Here is a 24,476-nt window from a genome sequence, read left to right as displayed (position 1 = left end):
CATCAGTTAACACACCAGTCCCGGTAGTTTAGTCCACCGCCGCCTCGCGGTTCTCCATGATAAATAGTCAGTACTCGTTGCACCAAACAGTCAGATGCAAAGTCTATTGTCTTTGTCCACACGCTTCGGCAACCAATGCGTTGGCTTTATGTCCAGTTCCATGTGTACACACAATTTACATGGCCATAAATAGAGTAGCACTACGCATACCTCTCTCTGTGTTAGGCGATCCGGTGGTCCGACGCTCCATGGCGGCGTTAGCATTAGCCACGTAGCTCCGTCCTCCAAACTTTCCAGAAATCCAAATGGCTCCAAGCAGCCCTCCTCGTGCTGGTTTCCTCCACTGGTTAGCATGAGCCCAGTAGCTCCGTCCTCCAACCTTGCCAGAAATCCGAGCAGCCCTCCTCGTGCTGGATCCTCCTCAGTTACGTTACCGATGTTTTTCAAACAAAGTTCCAACTTTAGTAAGGTTTTGACTAATGTTAAAGAAGCCCAGTCTTGTACTGTAAGCTACTTGACAGTAGCTACGACTACTTTCCCTCTGGAGTGACCTGGTTGATGCGCTGGTTGTACGTCTAGATCAGGGGTTCTTAACCTTTTTGACCTCGGGACCCAACTTTTCAAATACAAAGTGGCCCGGGGCTCATTCAAATATTAACACTGTATTGGTTTAACTAATTGATCTCACTCTTGGTTTGATTTGTATTCAATAACTAAATCAAATTCACTTACAGTTTAACAAGCAGAAACCTTGTCAAATAAATGACACGATACAATGTGATTATCGCATGTATTTATCATGTGTATGTAAACCTGCATACAAATACAACAAGACGCCCAACAGGCTAACAATTCATGGAAGAAATCAAGGTAATACAAGAACAAATTTAAAGGCTCAAATCAGGCTTATTAACACTAAAATAACTAATAATTAGATTTTACTACAGAAAAAAAGGAGGGACTCTCAAAGTACTATTTTAAATACTCCATAACTTCCATAACTTTCGCTACAGAATAGCGGCTAGCTGAGTGTCTTCTTCTGCTTATTGGAGCTTGTTAAACAACTGACTGACGCATTACCGCCACCAAGTGGTGGGAAGCTATATTGTAATTGAGCGTCTCATGGATAACAGTAATATCTCTGGTGTCTTCAATTAATAACCTATGCGGTCCCGCGGACCTCGCGGCCCACAGGTGCAAAACTGAAAGTTTTTTGCGGCCCACTAGGTGGCGCTCGCGACCCACGATTGGGCCGCGGCGCCATCGTTAAGAATCACTGCATTAAGGGATATATGTTGATAGTGCACCTGCACTCACTTGCTGCTACACTATGAATCTTTTTTAAAAAGGACTTGCCGTCAAAATAAAACTTAGGCTTGTGGATAATGAACTCAAAAGGTCATGTTTGACATGAGGTACACCAAGTTAAATTGCACATTTTGGGTAAAGTTCAAATTACAGGGGACCAAAGGGACAGAAATACATTTGACCCTTATTGCAATTGCTGCAATTCTAAATAATCACCAGTAGAGGTCAACAAACGTTAACAATTGTTTTGTTTGTTTTTCTACCAGCTTTTCATAACATGCTGAAAGTGCCCTCAGAAACGACCAGGCACATTTTGTCCAAAAAAAGAGCAGATTATATGTAGACATATCAAAGTAATTTGATTTTATAAATACTCTTGATTCCTTTAAAATCATGTCATGTGTTTTATGTTCTCTTGCTTTTCACACAGTTGTTCTGATTAGACCTCTGCTCAGGTTCAAAATGGGCAGAGCTACGGTGTAAAACAATTTGCCTCCATGTACTAATAAGAATGATCAAAGTGTAATTCGTCCTACCTTAACAGATGCACTAGAGCTGTTAATCAAGTATCAGAGACAGAGGCTTCCTGGCTACACTTTAGATTTATGATACACCTAGATAGCTTTCTTTCCATTATTTGTTGAGTGTAATGATGTTGCAGTTTATGTGGTGTTTTGATTTGTTTGTTTATGAATTGGCTAACACTGAGCACACCTGTGGTTACATGTATGAGTCGGCAGCTACAGGATCTCATAGAGAATGTTGAAGCACTTTAACGTTTGGATCTGCATTAAACTCATCAGTATGAAACATAAAGTGTGTTTGATAACAACTAAATCCACCAGCTTTTTTTAAGCAACTACTGAGCCTTTTTATAAAGAATGAAACAATACATTTGTGTTTTTAAAGATATTTATTTTACTAGAAGCTGACAGATGAAGGTGTCGATAAGTCGAATAAAAGTGATCCCTTCACATCACAGGAAGGTCTGCAGGTTTCTCATGAATCTGTTTTCACAATAAAACCCTCACAAGTAAGAGAGGAAGCAGCATCAGTTTATCACAACATGTACTACAACTTTCTGATCACTCACTCTGCACTTCTATTTACACTTTTTCCTTTTCTCTTACTATATTTATTATGACCGTTATGCACTAAATTACTATTATTATTATTATTATAAATTACATTAATGAGGTTTTGTGTGGCACGTCCAGCGGCGAGGCGAAGCGTATGTTCAAACAGGACCCACAGGCCTTCAGGATCTACCACAGAGGACACACGGCGCAGGTTCAGATGGCCCGCCAATCCAGTGGACGCCATCATCTCTTACATCAGACAAAAGTGAGACGTTATAATCAATGTATAAAATGCATTGTTACAGACACGCCTCTTTAGTTCAGCTTTTTCTCAAAACATTAACAAGGCCGTCCCTCTACACCACCAAAACAGCAGAAATAATTTAACATCCTTCACATGTCTTGTTGGGGCTCCACACCTCCCATTATCAACATCATGTATCTGCTGCACACAGTGAATACCTTCCATCACTCTGCTGAAGAGTGATGCAGGCGATGCTGCTGCGCTGTGGGTGTTGAATCGACGCTTCATTTGGCTGCTGTGAGGAGACGGCTTTGTCAGCAGTTTGGGAGAAGATCAACAGTTTTGACTGCTTGTGGTCCTATTACCTAAAAGATCTGCGTTGGCACTGTGTTGATTTCATGTACAGGTGAGCCGCTACTTTTAGTTTAATGTGCTATAATTGTAAACGCATCAATTGTGCCTCTTTATTTCAGACCTCCCTCTCCGGTGGTTTGCAGACTTGGGTTGTGGCGACTGTAAAATAGAGCAGCGTGAAGAACAAAGTGCACAGCCTCCACCTGGCAGCCGCCTGCAATCTTGCCACAGTCTGTGACACGGCCGACGTGAGCGTGTCGGTGTTTTCTGCGTGCCGATCCACTTACAGTCTGTGCGGTTGTTGTAGAATATAAAAGGCCTCGTCTCTGTGCAGCTCCCGCTTGGTGGCGGCTCTGTGGACATCGCCGTGTTCTGCCTCTCTCTCATGGGAACCAACCTGGCAGATTTTCTAGCAGAGGCCAACCGCGTGTTAACGAAGGGGTAAAATATGTCACACTGATTCAGTTCAGAATCAGGCACGGCAGGTTTCTTTGGTGCATGTATAGGACATGTCTGGATAACTGATTTGCACATTTGTTGTAGGGCTGTCCTGAAAATAGCAGAAGTGGCGAGCGGGTTCGAGAACTTCGTCTGGGATTCAAGATGGTGATCGAGGTGAGACAACAAACGAGGGACATCGAGGACAGAGAAACACTTCCTTGTTCGTCTAGTTTCTCATGTTTTTCTAATATAAACGAAGTGTAGACAAAATAAAATGGCTCAAAATCCAATTCTGAGAACCCTGATGAAGCAAACGGTTAGTCTCACATGTAAACACTTTCATTTTACACTTTTGTTTGCAGCTGTAAAATCTTAAACATTGAAAAATATGCAATAATATTTATTGTCATGAAATCAGGATTCATTTTGTTCCTTTTTAAAGGCAGTTTTCTCAAAGAGGGAATAAGCGGCTGGAAGCTGCATCTTTCTAATGTTTAGTAGAGGTTGTGGTGCTTTGGGCAGGAAACCTCAGGGAGAAAGTAGATTCAGTAAACTTGTTTATTGTTGGCAAAAAACAGACTTTTTAAAATGTATTAAAGTTAGACGTACATAATTTAAACAGCTCAGTCTGAAGATTTGAACCAACGATGTGTTCGTCCATCTCTCACATGTTTCTGACTTCCTACTCTGTTTACACCTCATCTGTTCCTACACTTCAGACATAAATGTTCAAAATTGCACCCAAAATATGAAGTTTAATTTGTTTGCTAAAAGGCTCAGTAATTTCCTCTTTGGACATTAGTTTGCGGATTTAAACACATTTGGTCTTCTAGTGAGTATTTGCAGCAGAAGATGTGGAGTTACAGTACAGTTCATGGGATTATAGAATCTCTCTAAACTCACACTTTAATGTCAAAGTTATGCTGGGTGATGTCCATGATGCTACGTTTCCAGGCTGATAATTGTTAACTGTGGGTGTAACAGCGCTATAAATTGGGCGAACATTTCATTCAGTGCCGTACACTGATCTGCATCCCCATCAGCTGGTAGATAGAGGAGGACACATCACCTTTCACAGATGAGGTCGTCCTCTGGCACGTTGCCTTCGACTCGGAGCACCACTCTCTGGTCGAGAAGATTTTCCTGAAGAGCCGGTCTGTGTGATGGTTTCACCGCTGCAGTGGCTTTGCAGAGGACTCGTGTGGTTTAAGACTCTCACAGAGCAGATATCTGCAGAAAAGTCAGTTTAGCAGTCAGCTGAATGCATTTGTGTGAATCACTACTTTTGGAGCAACTGAAGTGTTTTTCGGGAAGGACCCAGGAGAGGTTAGCCCCGACACACTCGCCTCTGCAGTCACTCACTGCCAGCCAGAGAGGAGAGTCCTGCTGTCTCTCCAGAGACACACTCAGCAGAGGGGCTTCTGAAAAAGACAACAAGGGGACAGGAAGTCGATGAGCAGCTGCGTGAGTTTGTGTGAGTCACAGAGAGAAATATCGCAAAGAAAGAAATAACGTACTGTGCACAAGAATGTGTATTGTTCTTTTTTCTGGTGCCTCCAGGCTCGGATGCTTCACTCTGCAGGTCAAATACACCTTTGTGAACTCGTCACCGTCTTTCCACTCCGTTGCGTCCCAGCTCCGAGTGCAACAAATAAACTCCAGACAAATCTGCAGAATAACAAAGCACATCTCTGTTTTCCTGTAACGTCTACCTCATGAGCATCAGCAGAGTTATTTTTAAAGGTGAAACATTGCTCGTACTCACAAACAGACGGCAGTGTTATGACTCGTGACACTTGGTGTGTAAATGTGGGGCGGTTGAACACACAAGTGACATTACAGCCCTCACACACTGCTGCAGGGAGGACGACTGAGCTCGTCTGCATGTCTGAGTCTGTGGTGTCCTCTCTCTGCAGCTCTTGGTCGCCGTTCAAAGCCAAGGCGATGTCAGCGTCAGGTCCCCCTCCAGATGAAATGAACAAGACCACCCTGAACTCACTTCCTCCTTGTTGTACCAGCTCTGCTTTAATGCTTATATTTGGCCTCACTAAAAGAGCAGGAAGAAAGGCGAGAAGAGTTATTCTTTCTCGAGGTCTGATGTTTTTCATTCAGCTGTGGTAACTATTGTGGTCACTATTGTGGTCACTATTGTGGTCACTATTGCAGCGATGCAGCTAGATCACAGTCAGGGGCGCCCTGCTATGTGCATCAGGAGCATGTTAACGCACTTTTGGCCATTTTGTGTCCAGGCTAACTTGGGGCACCTGTGGGACCATTATTATAAATGGGCCCAGTAGAGTCTGGCTCAGTGGAGAGCAGGGTCGATCCCCGGCTCCGCTAGTCGCATGTCAACACTTAACCCCAAAAGTAGCTGTGCCTACGGTGTGTGAATGTGTGTGAATGTTAGTTAGTCCTGATCAGTGTATGAATGGGTGAATGATGACATGTAGTGTTACGTGGTAGGAAAGACTAGAAAAGACTAGAAAAGCGCTATACAAGTACAGTCTATTTACTGTGACAATCATGGCTTATCACATTCACTACTTTCACCCCTTTAAATCACAGAGCTACATTTTTGTCATGTTGTCTTTATTAATGGAGCACTAATGACAGAATACACTCAACATCGGAGAAGGAAGCGTGGGGATTGGATTCCTTCGTGGGGTTAGGCTTAGCAGACGTTGAAATGATAACCGCTTACGGCCGACCACCCAGCCAGACCTGCTGCCACTGAAAGTAGAGTCGAGAGGGAGGAGAGCCAAGACAGACGCTAAGCTAACTCTGCTATTCCACTGCCCAGTCTGCAGGAAAACTCAGGCTAACCCATCAACCAGAGACAAGTGGCCACACAAAGACCTGGTTCCATTGTGGATCAAGCTGCACTTGACGGGTGGAGCGCAGGACTCTGTATGCAGGGAGACTGTTTGCATCATTGATGCTTGGTGCTCAAATACAGTCAAAGTTGATGGGCAAACTATTGGACAGTTGATGTTTTATAGTTAAGATGTCGGCCATATTGCCCAGAGAATTGATCACTTCAATCATGTTGCTCATCGCAGCCACACATCTACCTGTAGGCTATTATAAAGACAAATGTGGAGGCAGCCATGGTTACGCGTGGATGAAAGCATAATTAATCAAAAGGACATGTTTGATGTGCACATGAACACAGGATGTTCTGTTCTCTTACAGCAGTCTGATGCTTGTTGCACAAAATGTAACAAGCAGATCTCCCACGTGTCATTTTGGATTGACAGCGTGCGACATCACTGCAGTAACAGAGAGCAGTGGGGTGCACTGTGCTGGCTCTCTTCATGTACACTTATCTCCTGCGCACAAATTATCAAAAAAAGGGGAAATTAACTGACTTGAATTGAGGCCAAGAACTATATCTCGTGCCCACAAATTCGTAAATTGTTGCCTCTAAATATGTTTTTCTGTCTAAGGACACTCCTGGGCTCTGTATCAACCAGTGATTTTCTGGCTTGAAAAAGTGAAACCATAGAAATGTTGCTGGTTTAGAGGTATCTACAAAAGACATAAACATATTAAATGTGTGCATTCTAAATGTTTTCCTCATGGACTCCACTGTTCTTTGGAGAGGACAGATGGCAGTGCCTGGATGTGAGTTTTCTTCTGTGGCTCAGACAGCCAACACAGGTGCAGACAACTGGGCAAACATAAATGGTAAATGGACTTGCATTTATACAGCACCTTTCTCGTCTTCTGACCACTCAAAGCTCTTTAACACTACATGCCATCATTCACCCATTCACACCCATTCATAGACTGATGCAGGGGCTACCATGCAAGGTGCCACCTACCAATCAGGACTATCTAACATTCACTCACCAATTTTGGAGGTTAAGTGTCTTGCCCAAGGACACATGGACATGGACTAGCGGAGTCAGAGATCGAACCGCCGATCCTCTGATTGAAGGACAACTCTAATCTCAAAGTGCTTTACACTACATGTGATCATTCACCCATTCACACCCATTCATACACAGCCTTGGGGAGAAATTTGAGGTTCAGTGTTTTGCCCAAGGACACTTCAACATGGACTGCAGGAGCTGGGGATTGAACCGCTGATCTTCCCACCTTGTGGCTCTACCTCTGACCCAGAGCCGACTTAAACCACTTAGGCTACATCCACACTAAGTTTCCATTTTACAACACATGTCTTTTGCTACGTTTATGCCTAGTGTCCACACTGCTCCGGACTTTTAAACCTTCAAAAATGGAAGGGTTTGGAAACGCTGGGAAGGAGCACGAAAACACCAAGTACAGAAATGACTGACAACTCCTAAAAGCAGTAACTTTAGATTTCCCTGAGTAACACACTAATATCCAACCAGTATTTACATTCTGACAGACAGGAAACCTTCAATACAGTGTCTATCTCTGTAAGAGAGGAGAAAGAGAGAAACTCGACTGCAACAGGTCAGGTTCACAGAGTCTGTTACCATGGTAACAGACCCAGAATTTAAGTTACCTTGAGTTTCTCTCATCTCAGGGTTAACTCACTCAGTTCTCACTAAACCTGCTTTGTGAAACAGGCCCGTTGAACTGTGTCCTGTTCCCCACAGCAGTCACATGTGACATCACATGTGATGTCATACTGCACTTGTGTCTTCTTCTCCAGATGAAAAAACTATAATACTACAGTGGCCTTCAGCTAGGGTTAGTAATCTTCAGGATTGTATTACTACTAGGAGCTACTCATATCAATACTCTGCTCTTTTTCATGACTCAAAAATTGCTCTTAAAAACATATATACAATTTAAAGCAAACCATTAAGACATTGTGATCTGTAAGATCCAAACTTGATAGCCCCCATATCGCCTCATAATTCCAACCAGAGCCTTGGCTCTGCACACCAGCAGTCAGACGAGAATCACCCACTAGGGGAGGAAACACAAACACAGAAACATAAACTCACCTCCAACAAACTGAATACCGCCGGCGACGCGGCCGATTGTACGTGAGATGAGGTCAGAGATGCAGCAGCCCATGAGAGCAGTGAGGGCCACCAGCAGGAGGAGGCCGCAGCCCACGCCCGTCACCACCGTGCATATCCTCCACCGCAGGCCGGGGATGCCGAGGAAGGAGGCGTAGCGGCCGCACTGCTCCATCATCACCGTGGCCTGCCTCTCCTCGTCCCTCACCGGGTAGGAGCAGCGGCGCAACATGCCGAAGGACACCGGCTTGTCCATCGGTGTCCCCAGCAGCCAGTAGGGCATGAAGAAGCCAACGCAGGAGGCGGCAGGGACAGCAGGGCCCAGATGACACCCGTACATGTGAGACTAGACGCCATGGTAAACAAGCCTGTGAGCGGTTCACACAGTCACTGAACTAACAGCAGGTATATGAGCAGTCACAGTGTGGTAGGGAAGCCTCGCGGTGAGCATTTAACACTAGCAGCCTTCACCTTCTCAGTGACTCCCGGCCCCTGTCAGGAGGAAGAGACACAGAGAAGACAAAGCAAAAAATCATCTGTGGGAACAAGTTGTTGTTCTTTTGGAACAGTTATTCAATATCTTCAATACGATTCGGAAACACAATTGATCAATTATCAAACTCAGGCTGATGCATTATCTACTCAAGTATGATAAGATGAACAGTTATTCTCTTTTTCCTTTATAATCACAGAGGAATGCAAGAGAAAGAAATAAAGCATTCTAGTTAGTTCACAAAATTATGAAATTTCTGTGAGGCTAACAATAAAATCATTGTTTCAATGCCATGTATTTTTGCCTTCAACAAACACAGATATACTAGTTGAATACACATATAATTCTTGCTTCAGTGAAATAGAAATCTTCCGAGATAACTCAATGAAAAAAAAAAATATATATATACACACACACACACACACACACACACACATATATATATATATATATATATATATATATACATACATATATATATACACATATACATATATACACACACACACATTTCTATATATATATATATATATATATATATACACACACACATATATATGTGTATATATATGTGTATATGTATATACATATACACATATATATATGTATATATATATATACATATATATATACACATATACATATATACACACACACACATATATATATATATATATATATATATATATATACACATACATATATATATATATATACATACACACATATACACATATACACACCAATCTATATATGTGCCAATCTTGGGAATTTGGGAAAAACAATTGGGAAAATGGAGGCTCCACGTTCTGTATTGAACTATTTACATTTTTACAACCTTTTCCTCTCCTGAAATGCACTGTGTTCAGCAGCCTGCAATTCAGTCGAAATTTCACGGTATTTTTGTCACATGACTGTTGGTCTCAGCGAAATCAATCATGGCTTCTAAGTTGTGCTGAGGAACACAGAATTGAATGGTCTTTACTGGATCTGGTTAAAGCAAAGGGATTTTTCGTGGCGAGATTTTAAATGAGACATGTAGAATAAAATGTTTTTGATGAATTACCACAATTTTACTTACCAAACACTCCAGGAAGAACTTTGTTGGGTCGTCCCGGACAAAAATGGGCAGGTCTCTCAGTGCTGCTGTCTTTCCCTGAGACACAATGTCCGATGTTTGAGGAGTATTCAGTGGAAAACACAAAAGCACAACAATTAGTATAGTGCCTTAGTGAAGTCACACAAAATATGACATTATTTATAGTAATGAGGAGGATAAAGCTCAGGTCAGACCCAAGTATCATGCTTAAAAGAAGGAAAAAAAAACAAACAAATCCTGCGGGCAATTTTACTTTCTACTTTTACAAAATATAAATACTATTTTCAACTGGGAAGAAAGGCTTTGGTGGACAAGGCTCCTTAGACTGCTGCTTAAAATAGCAAGTGCTCAAAATGTTGAGGTCAAAGTGAAGACCGGCCGACAGGTTAACTTGTGCATGCCCTTAGCTTCAGGCACTTCACTCACCTGTTCATCAAGCTTTTCCAGGAGGTCTTCCATCTTCTGACCAAAAGCTCCCTTCCTCGTCCGGTAAAGTCTCAGCAGGCGAGGCACATATATTTCAAGGGATGATGCACTTAAAGTCCCCAGGAGGTCTTTGCTGGTGAGCCAATGGAATTCTTCAGATATCTTAACAGAATAACAAAACAATGAAATACCATGTGTTCATAAAACGTTTGTATGAGGTTCTTCTCCATAGTCAGTGTACTGCTGTGGATGTATTTTAGACAACTAAAAAAAAATGTTAATCAGTTTAAGTGTATGCTATATTTAGAATATTTTCGGCTGTTTATCCTGCTGTCAGACAGACCGTACTATAGGGGAAATTAAGCCTTTATCAATGCTCTACTCAACGCTATTAGACAAATACAGTAATTTATCTCACGGAACACAGGAGCTGCTGGTCTACCACTGCCTTGATCAGTTAGTTTACTGTGACTTTATAGTTCATTTGGATTAACCAAAGTCACAACAGTCCCCCAATTCTACTAATAACCACTAATAATGATTTCTTTAGATGTCTAAAATAAGTTTTGCTGCTGCCCTGTCCACAGCATTACATTGCATTTCTGTCCATACACTGAACTAGCATATATTTGTATACAGAAAATTGTTTGCAAATATATATCATTTAGTTCCAGCAAGAAAGTTTCATAATGTATTGGCATTTGTAAACATGAATCTTAAGGATCGACAATTCAATAAAAATTTGACCATGACTCTCATTGTTTTCAGTTTGACAGCAGCTTGTTTTACAAATTTGGGGATTGATGGTGTACTGGGGTGCAGTGTGTTGGAGGGGACTGTAGTTCAGTGATAGGACAGTGTATAGTAGAGTTTGCCACTATATCTGTCCATCACTAACAACAGATCCTGTATTTATTCAGTTAGAGTCAATGTAGTATAATTACTCCATGAATAAGAGATATAAGATTACAGATACACTGTAAAAAAAGTCAGTGAAAATTACAGTGAAAAACTGTTAAATCACAACAGTAAGAGACCGTAAATTGTAAATAGGTTATATTCAGTTTATCTGACAGTGAAACACCGTAAATATATATATCAGCCGAAACAATAATTTGTGCATGTATTTCTTGTAAAAAATACATTTTGTCACTGTTAAATGCATTAAAAATTGTACTGATAACGGAAATACACCGTTATATGAAAAAAAATCCATACCGTGATTTTTGCATTCATTACTTCTAAAAAATACATTTGGTTACTGTTAAATGTACGGACCACTGTACTACCAATGGAAATATAACGCATTATATATTTAACAGCCAGCCTTGCATGTTTTGCATTTATTAGTCGTAGAAAATTCAGTCTGTCACTGTTAAATGTACTGAACATTGTACTGATAACGGAAATACACCGTTATATGACAAAAAAATCGATATCATAATTTTTGCATTTATTACTTTTAAAAAATACAATTGGTTACTATTAAATGTACGGACCACTGCGCTGCCAATGTAGGTAAAACGCATTATACATTCAACAGCCAGCCCCCTATTTTTTGCATGTATTATTTGTAAGAAGATCAGTTTGTCACTGTTAAATGTACTGAACATTGTACTGATAACGGAAATACACTGTAATATGGAGAAAAAAACAATACCGTAATTTTTGCATTCATTACTTTTAAAGAATACATTTGGTTACTGTTCGATGTACGGACCATTGCGCTGCCAATGGAGGTAAAACGCATTGTATATTTAACAGCCAGCCCCGTATTTCTTGCATTTATTATTCGTAAAAAAAACAGTTTGGCACTGTTAAATGTACTGAACATTGTACTGATAACGGAAATACACTGTAATATGGAGAAAAAAACAATACGGTAATTTTTGCATTCATTACTTTTAAAGAATACATTTGGTTACTGTTAAATGTACAGACCATTGCGCTGCCAATGGAGGTAAAATGCATTATACATTCAACAGCCAGCCCCATATTTTTTGCATTCATTATTTGTAAAACATTCAGTTTGGCACTGTTAAATGTACTGAACATTGTACTGATAACAGAAATACACTGTAATATGGAGAAAAAAACAATACCGTAATTTTAGCATTCATTACTTTTAAAGAACACATTTGGTTACCGTTAAATGTACGGACCATTGCGCTGCCAATGGAGGTAAAATGCATCGTACATTTAACAGCCAGCCCCATATTTCTTGCATTTATTATTCGTAAAAAATTCAGTTTGTCACTGTTAAATTTACTCAACATTGTACTGATAACGGAAATACAACGTAGTACGAACAAAAATCAATACCGTGAATTTTGCATTCATTACTTTTAAAAAATACATTTGGTTACTGTTAAACATACGGACCATTGCGCTGCCATTGGTGGTAAAACGCATTATAAATTCAACAGCCAGCCCCGTATTTTCTGCATGTATTATTCGTAAAAAATTCAGTTTGTCACTGTTAAATTTACTCAACATTGTACTGATAACGGAACTACAACGTAGTATGAACAAAAATCAATACCGTGAATTTTGCATTCATTACTTTTAAAAAATACATTTGGTTACTGTTAAACGTACGGACCATTGCGCTGCCAATGGTGGTAAAACGCATTATAAATTCAACAGCCAGCCCCCTATTTTTTGCATGTGTTATTTGTAAAAAAATCAGGGATCAGTGCCCATTGACTGGCAGACCGGGGTGGTGGTTCCCATTTTCCCCTCGCAAGACTACTGGAGGGGTCCTGGGAGTTTTCCCAACCAGTCTACATGTGCTTTGTGGACTTAGAGAAGGCTTTTGACTGGGTCCCTCTGGGGTTTTTGTGGGGGGTGCTGCGGGAGTATGGGGTGCCGGACCCATTGCAACGGGCCATCCGGTCTCTTTACGACTGCAGTAGGAGCTGTGTTCGTATTCTCGGCAATAAGTCAGACACGTTCCCGGTGAGTATTTGCCTCTGCCAGGGCTGCCCTTTGTCACCGGTCCTGTTCTTGACTTTCAGGGACAGGATATCTAGGCGCAGCTGGGGGGTAGAGAACGTCAGGTTTGAGGGTCTCGGGATCGCCTCTCTGCTGTTTGCAGATGATGTGGTCCTGTTGGCCTCCTCGAATCGTGACCTCCAGCACCACTGGGGGAGGTTCGCAGCCGAGTGTGAAGTGGCGGGGATGAGAGTTAGCACCTCCAAATCTGAGGCCATGGTGCTCTGCTGGAAACAGTTTTGAGTCACTCAGCAGTGACTGTCAGAGCTACCTGCACCACAAACAAACAGTTGGTTTGGACAACTGCATTTACTTTGACAGTCTTTTATGTTACTAACACTGAAGCGCATTCAAAAAACATTTGTTTTTCTGTCGATCGTTACGGGCTTACATTTATGATTGTATTCGGAGCTAAACTCAAAACATTCAAGGCTTAAGACCTGGCGAAATTATCTTGCTACGCCACTGGTACATGCAGGAAATACTGTCTAACTCGTGCACGCAATGTCTGATGATCACAGAAATGCACGGCCGCGTCAACTAGAGTCCTGCTAGTACCATCGACGTGCGTGAAGGTGTGAGGGCCCGATCAATACTGCTTGCATTCATTATTTGTAAAAAAAAAAAATACATTTTGTTAAGGTTAAATGCACTAACCATTGTGCTGTTAATGGAAATACACTATAATATATAAAAGTTAACACTGCAGTTTTTGTAGGTACTATTAGTAAAAAGAAATACATTTTGTCACGGCTAAATGTACGAACCATTGTGCTAATAATGGAAAGCCAACACTGTCATTTTTTTAAAGACATTTTGTCACTGTTTCAACAGTCAACATGAACTAATATTTAACCAACAAACAAAACAAAACAATGAGTGCTAGTTGCAAACTATTTTGCTTATTCAAAGCAGTGGAGAGTAACCTTCCATAAGTTCTCCTTGTTTTGTAGTCCTTTTTTTGCAGAGCATAAGTTGCATCTCACCCCTCACCCCATCCCCCCACCCCTCTTTTGATCTCTGTTGGTTAGTATTTTGTAACATTGCAGGTGCTTGCAGGTGCAGATCTCGACAGTTTCAAGGTAGAGAGAGAGAAAGACAGACAGACAGACAGACAGAGAGAGAGAGAGAGAGAGAGAGAGAGAGAGAGAGAGAGAGAGAGAGAGAGAGAGACAGAGAGAGAGAGAGAGAGAGAGAGAGACAGACAGACAGACGTTGGCGGCAGTGATCAGACCTACACAGTAATTTAAAAAAAAGCAACGGTCGGAGGCTGAACTTTTGAACCCATTTCAGCACCTTTTCTCCGCGCTCAGCACTGCGCTGCTCTTCTATGGAGATTAACCTGGACTTTATTGATGAACAACGGCCTGACTCCTGGTAACACAACACTTCTTCTGAAGGTAAGCATGCTACATTGGTTTATTACAGTCGCAGAGGGGAGTAAAAGCGTTCTTGAACGGTCAACGTTAAGGTTACATTAAGTTGTTTAAATGAGGTTATGGCAATCTCTACGGTAAGCAGTTGAGTTAGCTTCACGTCAGCTAGCTAACGTTAAATTTGAATTTGAGGCTTTGTTTTCTGCAGTTTTGTGTCGCCCTTGCAAAAACGAGTCATTCAACGTTAAGAGTAAGTTAATTTGGTTATCTAATTACTTGAGAGAGTTTACTTTTCGTCGATGTAACGTGGGTTATGTGTTTCTGTGTTGAACATTAGCTAGCTTACTTACCAAAGGTATGCTAAGAACATGTTTAGTTGTAATTTCTGTGGCAAGTCGGTTAAAACATCGAGGGGTTATGTGCTTCATTGCAAACTTCATCGAAATGAATCACGTTGTTTATTTAAGTGCATTGAAGCCGGTTGCTAGCAGACCTTTGTTATATATGGAGCGTTTAAGGCTCATTTCTACCAGAGGCATAACGGTAACGTATCAGCTACAGCTAAGGTTACTGATGGGACGGCTGTTAACGCTACCCCTTATAAATGTGCTATGTCTGTTAACGTTACCGCTCATAAATGTGCTATGTCTATTAATGTTACCGCTCATAAATGTGTTATGTCTGTTAACGTTACCGCTCATAAATGTGCTATGTCTGTTAACGTTAACGCTCATAAATGTGCTATGGCGTTAGGTGTCCAGACACAAAGCTAAAGCTAATTATTAAAGTGAGTGGATGGTAAAATGTTTTCAGATCTTCATTTACTGCCCACATGTCACGGAGACACAAAGATTTAGCAGACAGCAGTATTAGTGACATGTACAGAGAATCTGCCGTTCCAAATGAATCACATGACTGTGGCCCTTGCATGCATGACTCAGAAAATGTTACAGAGACCAGCACAGATGAAGGTGATATTTCTGAAAACTTCAGTGATTTTTTTTTTTCTTCTGTTTATTATACTTGAAATTGCAGGGACAGTTTCTACTACCTGCTTGGACCAAACTCTCATTGCATTGGTGGCTTCACTGAAAATTTCAGTCACTCCCAATATTTCTGTAGGTACTCCCTAATAACCCGATCTGAATTTCAGGGTGACGATCCAAATCTGTGCGGACCAGAGCACACCATTGACAGCTACAACTCTGCTGTTGATCGCCTCCAGACCCAAGATAAACCAGATGTGGAAGGGGTAAAGTTCAAGTCAGTATTCAATTCTTTGAAATACTTTAATGTCTGTCTGGAGAGATGATCTGCAGCAAAGCGCTCAACGGGAATCAAACCTTTGTTGCTGCGATAACAATATGTGGTACGGGCTAAACCAGATGAGGCACTGTTTGTATTTTTGAGTATGAATTTAGCCATTTAATTTTAATTTGCAACCTTTGCATTGAAAAGAGTAAAAGTTGATGCTTGAGATGATTTCATCTTTCACGTAAGAGGATGTATGTCCACCCCTTGTTTTTTCTCTTTATTCTTTCTTTCAGGTGTGATTACGACTACCAGCGGTTGTACTTCAGATGGATCTCATCACCCTCTTTGCTGTCTAACCTTATGATCGGATACATACAAGTTTTGTCAATGATGAACAGTGGTAAGTTGTTGTAAAGTTCAGTGTATGTTCATTTAACAAGAGAAGGCTTTAGGGTCTTCTATTTTTGTAAGCACTGTGTAGCCATTTCCTGTTCAAACAGTGTATGCATGTATTGTTGATGTTTTGCACTGTATAAACCTAGGCATTGCATAATCCAATGTGATTTTAACTTATTGCTAGAATAACCTTTTTTGACATTTATTGACATACCATACGTATTATGGCTATTTCTAATTCATGAATCATATTTGTAGCTTGACCTTTCATGAAATCTTTAACCCATCTCTTTTTTTACCCTTTTGTAAGTTTGTTCTGTTTTACCCTCTTTAATGTTTTGTGTTTTTATAGTTTGATTGTTTTTTGTGTGAAGTATGTAAGAACCATTCTGCAACTGTGTAAGTGCTATATAAAGTTATATTATTAGTGTTGTTACTGTTGTTATTATTATTGTTAGTATTGTTAATGTTTTCTATGTTGTCTTTTTTCTGGCTGTAGAGAGGATCATGCTAGCCCACAGCGAACACCAGATTGACTTGTGAGTCTTCAAGCAGAAATTATGACAACACCTGCCTAAAGTTACAGTTTCCTGAACATCAAACCCTGTCCTGTATGAGACACTGTCCCACCTGTCGTCAGTCAAGTCTGGACCCAATGACTCAGACACCAGTCTTGTCAAGGCTAATTAGAGGTAAGCGGTCAATCAATCATCCTCAGGTGCACGGTCCGAGCCAACCGCTTTAAGCAAACATAGATGAAAACACTGGAATATAGTTTTGTATTAGTACTATTTGTTTTTTAGTGCTCTGAACTGATATCCCCCTTACATTACATTTCACATAGCAGTAAAATGGCATTAATTCTAGGGCATATCCTCATGTGTACTATCTTTCCAAAATCCACCCAAAAGGGGTTTGCACCTGTGTCTTTGCACCCAAGTGGGCCCTACAATGCACTCTTATGTTTATTTGATGGTAAATGCTGGGGGTCATTGTTTCCTATTGAACTGGGTGTCCGCCATACAATTTGATTTTTGTTAATGAGAAGGCAGTTATATTAGCTATTGTACACTGAGTTATTCAAATGCAATACAACTCAACAACAGGATACAGCTTACTGTGTTCTAGTTTCTCAATTTATTTTGTAACAGTAATGTAATTGCTTTTAGAGATATTTAAAAGCTCTTAAAAGTCATTGAATTTAAAAAATAAATACAAAAAATTTAGAATTTATGGAATTCATAAGATGTGCAGATACCCTGGTTGTATCGAACATGATGATTGTCTTTACACTGTGCACAATTAGTAGGCAAGTTGTATTTTTGAGGATTAATTTATTATTGAACAATTACAGTGCTCTCGGTCAATCCAAAATGTTAATAAACCTCAAACCTGAATATTTAAGAAAGTAAAAGTGAGGTTTTGGCTTTCTTAGGAAAATATCTATGTGTGCACAATTATTGGGCAACTATTATTGTGCACAATTATTAGGCAGCTTCTTTTCCTCAGGCAAAATGGGCCAAAAAAGAGATTTAACTGACTCTGACAAGTCAAAAATTGGAAGAAAAAAAGGGGATGCAGCACTCTTGAAATTGCTAAGATATTAAGGCTTGATCACAGAACCATCAAAAGTTTTGTTGCAAATAGTCAACAGGGTCGCAAGAAACGTGTTGAGAAAAAATATGCAAATTAACTGCCAAAGATTTGAGAAGAATCAAACGTGAAGCTACCAGGAACCCGTTATCTTCCAGTAGTCATATTCCAGAACTGCACCCTACCTGGAGTGCCCAGAAGTACAAGGTGTTCAGTGCTCAGAGACATGGCCAAGGTAAGGAAGGCTGAAACCCGACCACCACTGAACAAGACACATCAAGACTGCGCCAAGAAATATCGGAAGACAGATTTTTCAAAGGTTTTATGGACTGATGAGATGAGAGTGACTCTTGATGGTCCAGATGGATGGACCCGTGGCTGGATCAGTAACGGGCACAGAGCTCCACTTCGACTCAGACGCCAGCAAGGTGGAGGTGGGGTACTGGTATGGGCTAGTATTATTAAAGATGAGCTAGTTGGACCTTTTCAGGTTGAAGATGGACTCAAAATCAACTCCCAAACCTACTGCCAGTTTTTAGAAGACACTTTCTTCAAGCAGTGGTACAAGAAAAGGTCTGCATCTTTCAAGAAGACCATGACTGTTATGCAGGACAATGCTCCTCTGCATGCATCCAAGTACTCCACTGCGTGGCTAGCCAGTAAAGGTCTTAAAGATGAAAGAATAATGACATGGCCCCCTTCCTCACCTGACCTAAACCCTATTGAGAACTTGTGGGCCCTTCTTAAACTGGAGATTTACGGTGAAGGAAAACAGTCCACAGTGTCTGGGAGGCTGTGGTTGATCGTCAACAGATCAAGAAAGTGACAGAATCCACGAATGGAAGGCTTATTACTGTTATTGAAAAGAAGGGGGGGGCTATATTGGTCACAGATTTATTTTTATTTTTTTTAAATATCAAAAACGTTTATTTGTAAATTTTTAGTTGTTTGTTTATTATTCTCACTTTAACAGATGGAAATAAACAAGTGAGATGGGAACAATTTTCATTTAGTTGCATAATAATTGTGCACACTAATAGTTGCCCAATAATTGTGCACACATAGATATTCTCCTAAGAAAGCCAAAACCTCACTTTTACTTTCTTAAATATTCAGGTTTGAGGTTTATTAACATTTTGGATTGACCGAGAGCACTGTAGTTCAATAACAAAATGAATCCTCAAAAATACAACTTGCCTAATAATTGTGCACACAGTGTATTGCTTGGAGGCATCTGTGTATTTAGGCTGCCTGTCGACAGAAATTAAACACATGCTGATGATGCCTTAGTGCTGAAATGTGTAATTGTTTACCATTCCACCTGATAGTTATTATTTTTTATTAACTATAAAGGTGACTTACAAAATTATTTTCCAAAGTGCTGGTTTCTTCTAGGTCATTGGAGCTCAGTTTAACAGCAGAAGGCAGTGAATGTTTTTCTGTAGGCATCATGCTGAAGCACTGCATCAATCTAACTTTGCCTTTGTTTCTGTTTTTGGGTGCAGAGAGGATCATTCCAGTCCACAGTGAATACCTGATGGTCAACATACGAGTCCTCAAGCAGAACTGGTGAAAATACACACTTCAAGTTCCAGCTTCCTGAACTTCATGTCCATGTGAGACTATACCATGTTGAAAGCCCTCTTCAGTCAAGTCTGGACTCAGTGACTCATTACTCTTGATCAACTCAGGGCAAGTGGCTAATCTTTTCATGTGTATTCATGGATATCCTTCATATATGGACACATGCTGTTTCTTCAAGATCTCAACACTGCTTTGTGAGTATATTTTACAAGATATTGTATCAGTTCAACCTGTTTTTCACAGAGAATGTTAGTTTCTTAAGGTTTATCAATGATGGTCTGTACCTTGATTTACAATATGCTTTATTTGATATTTCCTTTGTAATTTACAATAATCAAAAGTTGACTGAAATCTATGCCAACTAATTGTAATACGTTTTACGTCGTACCTTATTTTTGTACCGTGATGTCTTACACAGTGTCACTATTTTTTACGGTAAAGTTCTGGCAACCACAGCTGCCGGTAATTTACCGTTAAGTTGCACTTTTCAATAAAGTGCCGTAATAGATCGTACAGTTGTACTGTGTTTTTTACTGCGAAAAACGGTAATTAGCTTCAAGGTATAGTTGCTGTTTATAAAGTTATTTACCGTAAACATGTTTATAACATGACTGTTATTTCTAAAGCAAATTACCGTAAACAGGTTTATGGTATACTTTATTTTTTACGGTGAAATTCTGGCAACCACAGCTGCCAGTAATTTACCGTTAAGTTGCATATTACCGTAAACAGGTTTATGAAATCTTTGTTTTTTTATAGTAATTTACTGTAAACAAAAAACAGTTCTCAACTGTGAAATCTATGGTTGCAAAAAAAATATACCGTGATGTATTATACATACTCACTTTATTTTTTACGGTGAAGTTCTGGCAACCACAGCTGCCAGTAATTTACCGTTAAGTTGCATATTACCGTAAACAGGTTTATGAAATCTCTGTTTTTTTATAGTAATTTACCGTAAACAAAAAACAGTTCTCAACTGTGAAATCTACGGTTGCAAAAAAACATACCGTGATGTATTATACATTCTCACTTTATTTTTTACGGTGAAGTTCTGGCAACCACAGCTGCCAGTATTTTACCGTATATTACACAGAATTTTTTTTACAGTGTAATTACAATTCATCCTCTATAGTGGAGGTTGGTTTATGGCTTTTTGCCCCGGTTACACCTACAGTCTATGGGCGTATCTATGAGCTACACTCGTTGCCTTTTTGATTCCTCACAGTTCATTATATTTGTACGTACTCTGGTGTTTCAGAGAATAACACACAGCACAGCACATACAGTATAAACGCCTCCCTTCTTGCTCGGAGCTCACACGAGATCTGCGGAGGCTCGCGCTGCGAAGGCTCGCGCGAGAATCAACAAAGCTTTACCAGTTCACACGCGCAATCAGTCACAACCCCCGCTATACTGACGTTAAAGAATGCTTCACATGCCGGCTTTTTTACTCTGAACAAAGTGACGTATAACACAACAGAGTCGGCGCCGCCGCCAAGTGCCGCGGACTCCCCCATTTGAACAGACGTTGATTCAACATGTTACTAACGTTACCTCCGCTGCCGCCCAAACGGAATGATATTACCCATCTCATGTCCCCATGTTATACACATACATAACGTTACATATATTACCGCCGTAAAGAGACTGTGTAAAATGTTATAACTGGCTTGTGCGTGAACGTTACCGCCATACTGGACCGTGTTTAGCCGGGTAAACAGGATTCCACAGCACTGGGAAAGACTGGCCTTTGTTAAATACAATTCAGTTCAAGCATTCTACAGTTATTAACGTAGCTAACAAAGCTACATGTGGTAGCTAACGGATGTGTATCCCAAACCGGACAGTTTTAGCTAACGTTCCAGTAAAAATTCACTTAAAATATTGATAAAAATGATCGTGTAATGTTTTCAGATGATTTAATGGTGTTAAACTAAAGTTTAACTTCGTAGCTTTCGAACTAAATATTGTTGTAATCATTAAAGTTAGCTTTGCCTTTACCAGAGTAGTTAAAAGGACGCTAACGCCGGTGAATTAGCCGTGCGCCGATATTGGCCTAATCCGTCCAAACTTCTATGTCGTTGTAAACATTGGGTGCTGCTGGTTTTTCGGGGATATTCGCTTGTTGCAGTGTCGCCAAAATTACCATCAATGCTGTCAACACCTCCGGGAACGTAGTTCTGTCCTTCACAATAAGATATCACGCTTCAACAACTCCAAATTGTGCAATGAAAGCTCCTTAATTCCCGTTTGAGTGTATACCACCACCTGCTGGTTGTTTTGTTAAACTCTTTTCATGTCAATCACTGGCAAAACACCAGCTGATGCATGGAATTTAACAATTATGCACACATAACAATTACTATCATAACACACAGTGCAGAGTAAGAGTTTGATTACAACAAAAACACAAGTATTCATGATTGAAAAGCCACATTGTTAAAGTGAAAGACAAATAACTTGTGCAAATGATTGAAAAGGTGATGCAAATATTTATTTTAAAAATTGTGAGCACATGTTTCAGCCTTTTTACTGCAGTTCCCATGTACTATTATTATTACTTTTAAGGCTGAATTACAGATTAGCTCAACAATTTGGGAACTGTCAGTAGCTGTTAGTAGTGGAGCTCCTCACTGGTAACCGAGAGCCCCATTGTCCGCTCCGCTGTGATTCACAATACGCTACTTTCTGTTTATGGAAAGATGGAACAACTATGAACAATCTACAGCAACAACCGTTACGTGATAACTGTTGAAAATAGAAGGCTGCTAAACTATTAAACCTATATACAAACAAAACTTATAAAAGCCTAGATTACACTGAAGAGTTTGATCCTTAAACTGAACTGAAGACAGTCAGAAGCCGAACATCATGACATCAAGTGTCAAAAGCAAAAGCAAGACAAAGCTTCCCAAAGTAGTCAAACTGGGTAGTGCAATTACAGGCTGCAAACAAACCTGCTGTCCTTTCACAGCAAAGCAGTCCAGAGCTTAAGTGGCACAATGTTAGACACACAGCCATCCATTGAATCACTAGTTTTAGCTACTGCCCTTAGGGTAGCGTTACAGACTCCCCCGTGAAAAGAATAAAAAAAAACTATAAAAAGATTTTATACCTGTTAACATAAAATATCTTAATTAGTTAGGTAAGCCAGCACATCACATTGATTACCTGGTGCTTTTTCTATGCAGCATATATTGTGTTTTATGTTAATGTGTCCTGTCTGGGTGTTATAAGTTGTGCTAACGTATCATTTTGTAGAGTAGATTTTACACATGCAAACCAAAATCCTGCCTTTTGCATGCAAAAAGTAGATGATGCAGTATTTTCTACCCTGGCCTGTCAAGTTCAAACATACACCGACCAACAACTTTAAAAAAAAAATGTAATCAAAAATCTGGACACAAATGGCATTTAAAATAATCGTCTTCATCATCCAGCTCCTCGTCCCAGCCCACACACATGGTGTGATACCATGTGTGGCAGCTGTCACACTGGACCCACGACACCAATCCCTCCAAGCTCTCAGGGGGGTCAGGTTCCCGGCACCGGCCACACTCCCAAACTGTCTGCTCCATCTCTTCAGGAGTGTGACCTATTAATAGAATTTAACTTTTTTTAACTTTGAATTAAAGACAACTATCATTTCATGGGTTGGCATACAATGAAAGTTTACATTAAGTACACTACCGGTGGATGTCGTGGGTCCAGCAGACGAGGAGCTGGATGATGGTCTGGTCTGTGCAGGTTGGGAGGCTGTATAAATAACAGAAAAAGCATAACCATGTTTTGTTTACTCTTCATCGTGGCTAATGTCACCATCATGTTATAATATTGCTTGTTTCTATTTTCAGATTATTTAGAGCATTTACGGTGGGAGAGAGAGGAAGGAGTTTGGGACCCATAGAGGCCATGTCCTGCAGCCGATGTTGAAGGCTCTGAAATAATAATCATATTTTATTATTACAACACTAAAATACATACTCATAATAATGTTTATGCGTCACAATAGTTAATACATTCTGATTTATATGTGAATTCAAATGCATAATAGATATGCGCTAACCAGGAGACGGGGGAAGGTGGTGTCCCTCAGCAGGCAGGCTCGGTGGTGATGTGGTCCTGCTGGCAGGCAGCCGGGGACCGTGGGAGGCACAAGAGGGGGCAGAGCGGGATGAGGGGCCGGCGATGGAAAGTCCGGAGCTGGTGGCTGAAGCAGCCCCGAGGGACACCGGTCTTCTGTGGCTGGGGCGAGAGCCGCCAGACAGGGTAGAGGAAGTGGCTGCCGGGCCGGAGACACCGGCCCGGCAGCCACTTCCTGCTGCTCTCTGTCTCTTCTGGCCAGAGCTTGGGCCTCCCGCCTTGCAGCACGGTCCTCCGCCTCCACGATGACATCAGACATCTCCTGAGCTGTCAGTAACCTGGCCTTGGTGATGTTCCTCCTGACCTTGCCGGTGTTGCGGTTGTAATTTATTTCGGCCAGGAGGTGGGCCAGGTCTACTGTTATCCGGCCTGATGTTACCAGGGGATGGGTGATGTAAGGATTGGGAGGAGGAGGGGCAGGTGGAGGTTGGTTCTGGGGATTGGGGATAGGGGCTGGTTGGGCTAGGGAAAGGGGATGCTGGGAGGGGAGGGCAACATCAGGCACAGCCCAGGAAGATGCCGATGGGGTTGGCGGAGGTGGTGAGGAGGCCCCACGCCGCGGCCCAGATGGCATGACCCATGACCAGTCGATGGCCATTGGGTCCAGAGGGTAGAGGCCACACCTCCTGAAACCAACCACCACCAGTCTCCGATCCTTCACCCTCTGGTAGGAGTCTCTTAGGACCCTTGAAAACTCCTTCTTAGAAACCAAGAAGGAGTGGCTCACT

This window comes from Cebidichthys violaceus, unplaced genomic scaffold (genome assembly GCF_023349555.1).
Source record: "Cebidichthys violaceus isolate CVI_PGR_0920_01 unplaced genomic scaffold, fCebVio1.0.p SCAF_98, whole genome shotgun sequence".
In the NCBI taxonomy this organism is placed as follows: Eukaryota; Metazoa; Chordata; class Actinopteri; order Perciformes; family Stichaeidae; genus Cebidichthys; species Cebidichthys violaceus.
This window is presented reverse-complemented; position numbering follows the sequence as displayed.